This window comes from Cariama cristata, unplaced genomic scaffold, assembly GCF_000690535.1.
Source record: "Cariama cristata isolate BGI_N322 unplaced genomic scaffold, ASM69053v1 scaffold8765, whole genome shotgun sequence".
Taxonomy (NCBI): Eukaryota; Metazoa; Chordata; class Aves; order Cariamiformes; family Cariamidae; genus Cariama; species Cariama cristata.
This window is the reverse complement of record NW_009615732.1, coordinates 48457-57647: the sequence shown is the minus strand read 5'-3', so window position 1 is coordinate 57647 and position 9191 is coordinate 48457. Positions and strand designations below refer to the sequence as shown.

The 9191-nt window shown below is 53.6% G+C and overlaps 1 long non-coding RNA gene across 1 annotated transcript in view; it reads left to right on the top strand.

Annotated features, from left to right (window-relative positions):
• Window positions 1-875: 875 nt before the first annotated feature.
• LOC104161469 overlaps window positions 876-9191 on the top strand; it is a 9124-nt gene continuing 808 nt past the window's right edge. Inside the window, exons 1-2 of the long non-coding RNA XR_696448.1 lie at window positions 876-984; window positions 2035-2073. This is a non-coding gene — a long non-coding RNA (uncharacterized LOC104161469). The remainder of the gene's footprint in view (window positions 985-2034; window positions 2074-9191) is intronic.

Sequence of the window (9191 nt, the reverse complement as noted above, 5' to 3'; positions counted from 1 at the left end):
GGGGTGTGTGTCCGACTAGGGCAACCGGGGCGGGGGGCTCTGACCCGGGCACCCACCCCACGGGGTTTAGCAGCGGCCTTGGGGCAAGGCCGAGGGCCCGGGAAGGCCTTCGAGGGGGGAAGGTGGCAAGAGTGTGGGTATTTCTTACAGCTTTATATATAAATACGTGTGTATTTTGATATATTTACGTACCCATGTATAAGCATATGTGCCTTTTTATATATTTATATGTCTATATTTATAAACGTGTGGGTATTTTCTCAGCAGTGCTGCTCCCTGGGCCGTTCCCCGGTGTGCTCAGGGAACCCTCCCGGGGTCCCCGGCAGCCCCTCGGGCACAGCCCTGAGCCCTCTCTTGGTGGCCCATCCCCAGGAGTTGTTCCTCTTTTTGCTTGGTCCTGGGGAGCTGTGAGGGTATTTGCCTTCAGCAAGGGCAAAACTGGTTTTCGGCACAAAGACGTGCCACCGAGAAGTGGGACGTGGTGCACGGGCCTGGGAACCACCCGGGGACGTGGGACGAAGCGTCCCCTTGCACCGTTTCTTTGTGTTTCTCTGGAGCTGCTCTGCCCTGGTGCTGGCTCAGGGGGCTGAGCCCAAAATCAGCATGGGGTTGTGTGCCAGATGGGCTGTGCTGCATCCCATCCCTCCTTGGTCCCTCCTGCTCCTCTGAGCTCAGACTAAATTGCAAAACCTTACTTAAGAGGGAGAGAGAAGCTTAGAGAGGCGTTGCAGGGTGGGTGGGTAAGGTCGCTCTGTCCCCTTTGGCGAGGAGGGGTTTGGGGTGCTCCCTCGTTAACCAGGGAGGAATTTGGTGGTTATTCTCTGTCTTTCAACATAAGGTGCTTCTCCTGATGCACCTCGTCTCTCCTAGGTCAGCATGATCCCAGGGCAAGGGCCGGTGATCCAGTCGGTACTGGGGACCCTCCTCACCTGGGGGCTGACGGCGGCTGGCTCGGCGCTGGTGTTCGTGTTTTCCAGTGGGCAGGTGGGTGCTGGGGTCGTGTCCTCCCTCCCCGGGGAGGCGAGCGGGTTCTGAGGTGGAGGGCTGTGCTGTGCTGACCGGTGGGCTTGGCTGCTGGTCCCAAGTGTGAGGGACTTGACGTGGACCCTGGGAGGTCCTGGGGCAGGAGAAGGAAGAATCCAGCTCATTTCTCTCCTGTGTGTCAACACAGAAGAGGAGAAGTAAATCAAATTCCTGACCGCGGGCTGTGGTATGTTCTGTAGCGCAGCTCACAGTCTTGGGGAGATGGGGCAGAGCCGCAGGCAGGGCTCTGTGTTTGGAACAGCAGGTTCTTCTCCTGTAACCTGGTTTTGCTGCCACGACTCCAGTGCAGGATTCGGGTCACGCCGTGCGCAGAACAAAGTGCTGATCTTTAAGTCATGTTGTATTCCAAAATTGCAGACCCCCTTGCTGTTGTGTTCAAAATTGCCCAGATGGATTTATTATTTATGCCTCTCTCTTGTGATGATTTATTCAAGAGTTTGTTGGAAAGTGAGATTCCCTTTGCAGTAGCACGTTAGTTTTCTTCCTGGGGGAGGGTGGTGTGCTAAAGAACAACTGCCCTGGGAATGAAGAGGGCAGGATACATTCTGGGTTACTGGAAGAGTAATGGCTTTGTTTATAGCAGCCTGTTATTAGAGGAATCGAAATCTTCAAGGGTGGGGAAATGCAGGGCAGCACGCACAGACGGGCAGAAGAGTTTCTGGTTTACCTTTCCGCATCCTTTGGTGCAGGCAGTGGACAGGCTCAGCCCAGGCCAGGCCACATCGGTGGGCTGAGGGAGCTGGGATGCACTGTAGGCTCGTGGTGATGGTGGGGTGCCATCACCCCAGGATGGTGGGCTCCTCTGCGTGAGAAGCACGGCTTTTGCCTCAAAGCATAGAAATCACTTGGATTGAAGAAATGGGGAGAAGAAAGTTCTCTCAGTGCGGCAGTGGTGCAGCTGGCACCCTCGCTCTGTGCCATTTGTGGTGTGGCTGTGCGCTGCGGCTGCTACTGGGAGTAAATGGTGTTTCACGTTTGGTTTTTTTGCAGAGGCGGATCCTAGATGGGAGCTTAGGCTTCGCCGCAGGGGTAAGTACGGCATTCTTCTACTCTTCTCCTCTGCCTGTGTTCTCCTGCCGACACCTCTGAAGCCCCACCACGCTTCGTTTGGTTGCCTACTCGCGTTAGTGTTTCTTGGGTGATTGCCTGAGGTGCAGGTGGGGCAGGGAAGAGCACAGTGCGGCGCTGATCACGTCTTGTCATGGCTCGGTGCCTCTTTGTGCCAGGGGAGGCTCAGGCTAGAAATGAGGAGGCATTTCTTCACAGAAAGGGTCGTTAGGCATTGGAATGGGCTGCCCAGGGAGGTGGTGGAGTCACCATCCCTGGAGATGTTTAGGAAAAGACTGGACGTGGCACTTAGTGTCATGGTCTAGTTGACGTGATGGTGTTAAGGCAAAGGTTGGACTCGATGATCCCAGAGGTCTCTTCCAACCAAGTTGATTCTGTGATTTTGGTGAGGATGGAGGTGGCATGAGGAAGGTCACGAGGATGTCGAGCTACCCATGCTGGATTTGGCTTTCTTGAGTTAAACTCTTCTCATTTCCTTGGGCTTCTGAATCTCTCCTCCTGGAGCACTGGTGTGATGAAGGCAGGCAGGAGAGCCGTTGTCCTGGAGGCTGATGTGCATAGCTTGCTTTGTGCTTCTCGGTCTCCTGCAGAGCATGGGTGCTTTAAGCCCTTGGCAGAAGGGGGAATAAAGACACTGCAGCTCTACATCAAGGGTGCACACTAAGTGTGGGGCTTATTGCATCCTTCTTCAAGGAAGACGTGAAACTGTGTGGCTTGAAATTGTGTTGGAGCTTGTGAATGTAGACCTCCTGCTGCCCAGCTGCTGGGGCGATGGGGAGCAGATGGACACTCATTCAGACTTGTTAAATCACATTTGTTTTCCATCAGGTGCTGGAGTGTGCTTGAGAGCTCAGAGGATGTGCTCCAGGTGGAAGGTGCATCTTCCCAGGGTGCGGGGTGGGTGTGTGTGGGTGCAGGGCTCTGCCAGGTCCTGCTCACTGTGTCCCAGCTGTGTAGCTGGCACCAGGAGTGTGGGCGATGCTGCCAGGTGTCAGGGTGAACCATGACCCCAGCAGCACGGGTGATCTATCCTGCAGTGTGCAGTAAAGATGCTCACACCAGGGCTGTGCTCCTTCCTCCCTGTGTGCCCCCAGACACTGTGGTGCTGCTAATCAAGGTGCAATTTGACTGTCTGCAGCTCTGGAGATTTCAGATCTGCTGCTGTTCCCAATGCCTGAACCAAACCCAGCTGCACGGAGCAGGAGCCTGCCACAGTGGGTGATGTGAAATGCTACAAAGCTCAGTTTGCTCCCTAGCAAGCTTTCATGGAGTGTGACTGTGACCTGCTAATGATGTGAATAATTCAACTCATCTGTTGTAGCGGATTCTTGGGCCATCATTTATAAATGAATCACTTGTGTTAGGAATTGCCCGTTCTGGAGCTTTCCTCTGTGGTTTGATTTCTAAGCTGTTTTTCTTTGGAGGACACACCCTCATCCCTGCAAGCCAAGTCGAAGCCACTTCTGTGGTGTTGGGGAGATGCTGCTGGGGACAGCGTGAGCTTGGCTGTCCCCTCGCCGTGGCACTGCTGGCTCCCAAAGCCGTCGACATGACCGTCCTGCAGCTGGGGAGGTACTGGGGCACGGAGGGGTGTTTGCTCCGACTGGGCGCTCCCCCAGCATGGCGTGATGCTGTCCTTGCTGTGGCCACCACGTCACCCTGCCAGGAGCCCTGAGTCATCCCTGCGCGGCAGAGGTGTGGCTCAGCTGGTGAAGCAGAAGTCCTACAAACGTTTGCTTTTCCCCCAGCTTCTTTCACTTTGCTGTGCTCGATGCAGGAAAGGGAAATTTTTTTCTGGGGTTGCTGCAGTGTTTGGAGGGGAATGTCATCAAGGAAGTCTGTGGGGGCAGGTCCCGCTGGTGGAAGGTGCTGCCACATAGACCACCCGTGAGCTGCAATTTGCACCAATGCTGCATGGCCAGGACCAGCTCTTTCAGAGGAAGACGCCAAAGATCCACTGGTGATTGTGCCACAGTTGCTTCTAGGGCCACTGGGCTCACTGGGAGCAAGTCCTTGCTTGGTGGTTGAGTGTTTGGGTGGCAGTGACATGGCAAAAGCACCAGAGGTTGGAACTTTTGTCTTCCTTTTGGCTCGGTTTGCTCCAGATGTGCCCGTAGCTCTTTGCCTTGTGTCTGACAAGGGGCTGGGGAGTCCCCCTGCGAGGGCTATGCTCGACCCTGCACCTTGATGCTTCCCCTGAGGCTGAGGAGGGGTTTGCTGGATGTTACCCCCCAGCAACGGGATCCCCCTGAATTTTTAGCAGAGTTTTTCTTTTCTCAGCTGGGCAGCATTGTAATTGCTTGACTGGTGGCATGACTGGCTGTGTGTCTATCTCATCCTTACACAAAAGGGTTTAGAGAAGTGTTTCCCTCCCTCTGCAGACAAGGAAAGCCTAGTGATTGTGTCTGCTTGGTGGCTTTGCAAAGAGTCCATGGAGAAACTGGAGGAGAAACCACCTCCTGACCCGGCCGTTCAGGACAGCCCTTCGGCAGGAGGGACCGTGACTGACTCGCAGCTCCCTGTGCGTGGGTGGGAAGTGGGATGGTGGAGATGGGATGTGATGTTGGCGTTAAGCAGGCTGCAAGCCTGAGGCTGGCTGTGTCCGAGATGGGAGCAATGGAGAGGGAGCGCAGACAGGCTGTGAAATCCTCCTGGCTGCCTGGGACAAGGGGCTGTTCCTGCCCCATCCAGGCTTGTGCCACAAACCCGGTGTCGAGGGAACCTTAGGAGCAGCACGGGTTCTCTGTGTTTTGGCAGGCTGGCTTCGTGTGGGGGAAGAAGCAGGATGTGGAGCAGCCAGTTTTGAGACCTATTTGTACTGTTGTCTCTCTCTTCCTCCCTGTAAGAAGTGCTTCTTCAGACAGCGATGTTGCTCTGATTGTGGATTACCTCCCTCCTCCCTTGTTATAAGGGGTTTCTGTTTAAAACACCGTGTCTTTGATGTAGATCTCTTGCATATATGTACAGGCTGTTTCTCTGAGCACTGGGGTAGAGAGAGGCAGAACTTAGCTTCCTCTTTATCTCTGCTCTGAGATCTGGGCTGCTGGTTTTAATTAAACTTCCCTTGCGCTCTGTCAGAGCCAGCCAGCAGACCTCCTTTTCCTGTGCTGTCGGAGGCAGGTGTTGCTTCTAACCTTGCTGTTTTGGTGCTTAGCTCAGGATCCCTGATAGTCATTGGGGTTGCAGGGAGTGTGCATGGTGCTCCCCAAGACCAAGTTTGCTGGTGAAATGGAGAATAATGGATGGTGTTCTCTCCTGTTGGTAATGATTTGCCCGCTTGTCTTCTGGGAGCTTGTAAAGCAAAATAAACCCAGAATTAACTAAGAACTCCTCCTCCCAATTTGGCAGTGGTAGAGGAGGACGTGGGGCAGGGATGTTCAGACAACCTTGAAGAGGACCGTCCGGGATGCAGAGCGTTAGTTTGAGATCCAGAAAGCTGCAGCTCGGCACTGCCTTCCCTGCAGATGTGCTGTCCGCCCTGGGGGAGCTGGGCTAAGCTTGGGCACTGGGAGCACCCCGACTGCAAAGCAAAATCCCCTTTTGGCACAGCTCAGGCTGACCACGTCTGATGGCACAAGTGTCATCTCAGGTGAAGGGGACCGATCCAGCCGGTTGCTGCAGCATGGAGGAGCTCAGCTTCTTCCAACCAGGTACTCCACTCGGGTGTCTGAGCGTTTAAGCTTCCCTCTGCCTCAGTTCCCTTCCTGGAAATCACAGATAATAGAGGGTTTTGTATGCAAAAGCCTCCGAGGTGATGTGTTTCCATGGAGACAAGGCTTCACTTGCTTGGGCATCTGATGTGGAATTCTGGCTTTTCTCTTAAATCTTGGTATTCTTAAATAAGACTTTTTTTTTTTTAAAATATGTTCTCTATTATCTCCACGTTATCCTGGAGGTGCTGTGCTCTCGGACGTCGTAATACTACATGTACTCTTGCAGTCCTCCTTCCCTGCAGCCTCGCGTGGCTATTCCTCTTACTGGGTTGCAGTTTGATTTCTTCTGTCCCAGGTGAAGCAGAAAATCATAGACACGCTCTTTAAACTGCACCAGGCAGGTCTGATATTGAGTATTTGCTTTCAGTGCTGCTTAAAACAGCGTCAGTAATTTACGCAGGTCTCCTGAGGCTGGTGCTCATTGTTGAAGCCCTAATGAAGTCAAGCTAAAAAGTCTGGCAGGGAAAGTGTCCTGCCAGTCTCTCACCTTCCACTTTTCTTTCTTGTCCTGCCAAGGGGATCTCCTTCACTCGTAAGCAGCTTTGGTTTTCTGATCCGCAAGCTGATCTGAAAGCCGTTAAAGTGGCTATGTCCCTTGAAGCTGCTGTTTTCATCTCGATGATCCTGCAGGAGTGTGATGAGACATTGCTGCTTGCAGTGGACAAGAGGGCTTGAATTTTAACGCAGTGGTGTGACACCAGACTTGGACGTACAGGGGCTCTCCCCTTGGCCCTGGGGTCCAGCAGGACCAGCTGCAGTTGGGGACAAAGGTCATTGTCCTGTTTATTCTGTATTTGCAGAAACAAAGCTCCTGTGTGGGCTGAGCTGGGGCGGTGCTGGCTCTGTGGTCCGGGTGGGGAGGAGTGTTGGCACCCCAGCATTTGGGAGGGCACCCACATCGAGTCCCTGCCTGGAAGGAGATGCTGGTGCCCAGGGCTCAGCGATGGAGACCCGTCAAGCCCTGGGAGAGGTGTTGGGGCACGGTGTCGTTATAAATCTGACTGCCTGGCATGTTTTCAGGGTTTCCTGTCAGCGTGAGGACACAGACCTGGATTCAGTCATTTTCTGTTGCATGAGGCAGCTGGGTTTTGAGCCTGGGTTTTGTCTCCGGTCATGCTGATGTATCCTAGGGAAGGGTTTGGGCTCCTCACAACCCGGGGATGCTTTAGATACGCAGCTGCCTTCTGCGTGCTTTCTCCTCCCCCCGTCAGCCGCAGTTTGTTTTTCCCAAGAGCTGGTGGATTTACGGTGTTGTTGCATCTTGGCTCTGGACCGTGAAGTCTCTGTGAAAACGTCCAAATCCCGTTTGGCAGGAGGTGTGTGTCCCGGTGCCAGCGAGCCGGCGTGCTGTGGGTCCCCTGCTCCCCATCTTGGCTGGTGCGAGGGGGAAGGCTTTGTGCGGAAAATCCTACCCTGTGCCGAAGTGACTTCATGTTTTATTGATCTGGGGAGAGCCCAGGCAGGCTTTTTCTTTTGTTCCTACCTTTGACACCTGCTTGCTCAGTGACATTGGTGGGATTTGTGTTCCTGGACCATTATAAAGCTTTGAAATAGAATGTATGGTGTGTTGGTTTTTATTTTTTTGTTACTTAAATCAGGTCGCTGGCAGAAATCCTCCGCCTTTTGTTAGATCATGAGTCTCATCTGATAAGGGAAGTTTTTTTTTAAGTGCCAGCTCTGACGCTGGAGAGGGTGGGCAGGAGCTGACACCCCTGAGCAGGACCTTGGCTGTTCCCAGGCCAGCCCATGTCCCTAAACCCACACCTCAGCCCAGAGAGGGGCTGGGGGGAGGCACAAGGACGTCGTCGCTTGTGCTGGCTGCTGCAGGACAGTGACTTCCAGCTCCCCCACCAAGGGGGATCGAGAGGTTTCTCCACATAAAAGGGTGTAGGAATAAAACACTTTTCCTTGCCAAAGAAGCGAAGGTGGCTGGTGCAACCCAGCACTTTGCTCCTTCAGCTGGTGAGGCTGGGGTGGCTTAAAGCTCCGTCATCATCTTCCCCCGGAGCCCGTGTACAGCGAAGCTGGTGGGAGCTCCGTTGCCGACTTCAGTGGTGACGGGATCTGGAGGCTGAGCAGTGTCAGGCCTCTATTTTCCATGGGGAATTGATATCTTAACATGAGATGACAATATAATTCTGCAAAGCCTTTCCTTGTTGCTTGTGTTTCCATGTTGGGGTGTGTGGTTGTTTTTTAAAGGAGATGGCATTTGAAATATGAAGTTTGACAGCCGTGGTTAAGCCTGACATGACAGCCTGCTTTCTTCTTACTCATAGCAAGCTGAGATTTACACAATTGCTGAAGGACTAGTGCCCGCAGCAATAGGCATCTTGTTCCTTCGTTAAAACTGATTTAAAATATGATAGTTTGTTACGCACTTCTCTTACGCCGGTGGGTACTCGTGTCGTGAGAGCAAGCTGAGCAGCATCTCTTCCAAGCATCCTGCAAACGGGACTTTGGGGGGTGCTTGGGGGGGTTGCTGGATGGAGAGGTGGGGTCACCTTTCCTCATAACATCCCTCCTGCTGCTGCCTCTGGGCTCACTTTGCTTGTTCCTGCTGGATCCTGATCCCGCACCCCTTTCTCTGTTGAAAGCTCCCCTTTGACGTGGTTCCCTGCTTGCAGGCAGGGCTGGGAGAGAGCTTGGAGCATCGCGGACCCTGTTTGCTTCTCTGCCCTTGCTGGTACAGACCATTTCCCAAAGCCTAACACAGATCTCGGTGTGATTTCTAAGCCCGTCTGTGCTTGTCTCGCTGACTTGCTGGTCCCCAAGCTGGTCACAGCTCAGCTCCCGTGGAGCTGAACGGCTGCAGGGAGAGAAACCGGGGCCAAGGCTGCTGCTGAGGGCATTGTGCTGGGCTGATGACTTTTTAATTAACCCAACCCAGTATGTTGAGCAGCAGAGGAGAGGAAGAGAGAAGGTGATAAAATGTGTGTTAATATTACATTCTTTAGTATAAGCTTGTGAAACTGGTGCCTTGCTTGGCTTTCTGTTCTCTACACTGGGTAACACCTGAGCAACCAACTCTGAGCAGGGCTGGGTTGGAGATCCCCCCCGAGTCCCACATTCTGTTTTTCTGTGGTCTTTTGGGTAACTGTTGCTTCTCCCTCCCTGCTAAGCAGTAAGCAAGGAAAAAAGCACTCTGCTACTGGAAAGGCTTCTTTTCCTGATGCAAACCGTGTTGGTCAAACGCAGTGGTAGGACTTCGGCAGCGCTGGTCTGTGCCAGGAGCCGGCGCGTTGCTGTTTGGGATGGGAACTTGTTCTCCTCTGACTCGGACGCTGGGACAGGAGCAGCCCAAGCGTTGGTCCCCGCAGAAGCGGAGGAGTTGCAAAGCCCCCGTGCTGCGGTTGCCTTGGCCTGGGG